Genomic DNA, 3,150 nt, shown 5'->3' with positions numbered 1-3,150 from the left:
GTTGTTGTTGTTGTTGTTGTGGTAATGGTGATGGCTGTGAAGGTCTAATACTTCACTGTTTGTCTCTTTGCCTCCCGTCTCTTTCTCTCTCTGTGTTTCTCTCACTCTATCCTACTCCTATATATATATATAGATACATATCATATATATAGATATTATATGATATATATATATATATAATATATATATAATTCTATATATATGTATATATATATGTATATATATATATCACATAATATAGATATATTATATATTATATATATATATGTTCCAATAAATAAGACATAATATCATGAATAGCGATAGCGAAACCGGTCGATATATTAAAAATTATATTAAAACTATGTAAGTGAGCGTATTTTTCTTTTTTAATTTCTCATATACATTACAACTCACAACGTGGAGATAATCGAAATTTTTCTTTTCTGTTACTACTATATATATACACACACACACACACACACACACACACACATACATATATATATATATAAAAAGGATGTGTTATATTCTACATATGCATAATATTACATCTGATGATGTAAGGTTATAGATACAGAATACTAGGGCTCAGGTTAACTTGGTGCCTAATCTCCAAATTGAACTGCAACTAATGTGCATTATGGCTGCTTAATGAACATTTGCCCTCGTCAGTGTTTCCTTCGAGCTTGTACGTCCATAATAGAATAAAAGCATAAACGGCCAAACAAGTAGCATCAGATCAGACATTGTCATGTCTTGAGAGTAGTAATGAAAGTTTCAAGAGCTTAGAACACAAGAGACCAATAAAAGATCGGTTGAAGAATACTCTTTACTCTTTTACTCTTTTACTTGTTTCAGTCATTTGACTGCGGCCATGGGAGCACCGCCTTTAGTCGAGCAAATCGACCCCGGAACTTATTCTTTGTAAGCCAGTACTTATTTAATCGGTCTCTTTTGCCGAACCGCTATGGTGACGGGGACGTAAACACACCAGCATCGGTTGTCAAGCAATACTAGGGGGACAAACACAGATACACAAACATACACACACACACACACATATATATATATACGACAGGCTTCTTTCAGTTTCCGTCTACCAAATCCACTCACAAGGCATTGGTCGGCTCGGGGCTATAGCAGAATACACTTGCCCAAGATGCCACGCAGTGGGGCTGAACCTGGAACCATGTGGTTGGTTAGCAAGCTACTTACCACACAGCCACTCCTGCGCCTATGTTCATAACGACTATGGTATATGCTGGTATTCGTCCAGAACTGAGTATTAGGTAAAGTTGGTTATCGGCGGTAGAACCCAAAGCGGGATGAGAAGAAAAGAGGGAGGAAGGAAGAGAGGTCTGCAGGTAGTATCTTAAATTTATTTGGTGGATATAGCGCAGATGGTGCCTTTCCCCGAAAGCGATCGGAAGCCAACATAATAATTGCAATCTATTCCATCATCGGAGGAAGAATGAGAAAGAGCTTTAACAGAAAGTAATGATATACTAGTTGCGGAAGGTATACAGAGGTGAGCTTAAAAGAGAAGCAGAAAATTACCGTTGATGAATATCTGAAGTTCTTTCACAAGAAACTTAATAAATCTAATAAAACCGTCAGCGAATCCGCCTTGGATATTATCAACAACTGTGGAGGCGCAATGGCCCAGTGGTTAGGGCAGCGGACTTGCGGTCATAGGATGCTGGTTCGATTCCCAGACCGGGCGTTGTGAGTGTTTATTGAGCGAAAACACCTAAAAGCTCCACGAGGCTCCGGCGGGGGATGGTGGTGATCCCTGCTGTACTCTTTCACCACAACTTTCTCTCACTCTTACTTCCTGTTTCTGTTGTACCTGTATTTCAAGGGGCCGGCCTTGTCACTCTCTGTGACACGCTGAATATCTCCGAGAACTACGTTAGGGGTTCACGTGTCTGTGGAGTGCTCAGCCACTTACACGTTAATTTCACGAGCAGGCTGTTCCGTTGATTCGGATCAACCGGAACCCTCATCGTCGTAACCGACGGAGTGCTTCCATTATCAACAACTAAGAATGGGAGCTAACGTGGGGGTTAGAAATCTTTTCTCCTAAATCGCCCCACTTCGATTTTAAAGACTATAAGCATATTTTAATATTAAACTAGCCTTTCATCTTTTTGGGGTCAATGAAACAAGTACCAGTTTTGCACTGGGGTCGTTGTAATTAACTTATCCCTCCCCTAAAATTGCTGGCCTTATGTCAAAATTTGAAACCAATATTAAATCATCCATTTGGCTAATTTGCTTTACTAAATGTGACCTTGCTATTTTTTAATTTTTTATTGCCCTCAAGGGGCTAAACATAGAGGGGATAAACTAGGACAGACAGACGGATTAAGTCGATTATATCGACCCCAGTGCGTAACTGGTACTTAATTTATCGACCCCTAAAGGATGAAAGGCAAAGTCGACCTCGGCGGAATTTGAACCCAGAACGTAACAGCAGACGAAATACGGCTACGCATTTCCCCCGGCGTGCTAACGTTTCTGCCAGCTCGCCACCTTAAAGATTAAATCAGTAAGGTTCTACCGAGACTCGAACTCGGATCGCTGGATTCAGAGTCCAGAGTGCTCACCATTACACCATAGAACGGCCGGATTAGCATGAATATCCTGTACAGGATCATAATCATTGTAAACAATAAGTTGGTCTCTTACAGGCGAAGTTATCTTTTTTTTCTCGATAAGAACTCATCTTTCCCACAGTTTAATATAAATAATTACTCTGAATAAATCTCCTGTCCTCTGAAATAAAGCCCTTATCTTTGCTATAAAACTCACTGACATTACGCCTTTAGAAATAGACATTATTCGAGAAGCTAGGAAGACTCTTGTAGCATTTAATAACAAGATGTAGTGTCTTGTTTCTAATATTGATTTCTTCGACATAACTATGGGTTCCTCCCACTCAACTCCTTCAACAGTTTCGTTTTTACTTTCTTACAATCTGTAGCTGTCTTTATTGTTACGACGTTCTTCTCGTTACTATAGGGCTAGATAACCACCAGCAACACGAAAAATTATAGCATCGCGATCAGCCAGTAAAAGTGGGCAGAGAAACATTCTTTGATATACACTCCATTTATCCTTAAATGTTAAGCAGATTCTTTTAGTATTATTAAATTCAATTTCCCA

At 39.2% G+C, this 3,150-nt stretch overlaps 1 non-coding gene across 1 annotated transcript; it reads right to left on the bottom strand.

Moving 5' to 3' along the window:
- Window positions 1–2,536: 2,536 nt before the first annotated feature.
- Window positions 2,537–2,608, bottom strand: Trnaq-cug. The gene has a single exon. It is a non-coding gene; the product is annotated as a tRNA-Gln (tRNA).
- Window positions 2,609–3,150: the final 542 nt, after the last annotated feature.

This window comes from Octopus sinensis, unplaced genomic scaffold (assembly GCF_006345805.1).
Source record: "Octopus sinensis unplaced genomic scaffold, ASM634580v1 Contig06692, whole genome shotgun sequence".
NCBI lineage: Eukaryota > Metazoa > Mollusca > Cephalopoda > Octopoda > Octopodidae > Octopus > Octopus sinensis.
This window is presented reverse-complemented; position numbering and strand designations above follow the sequence as displayed.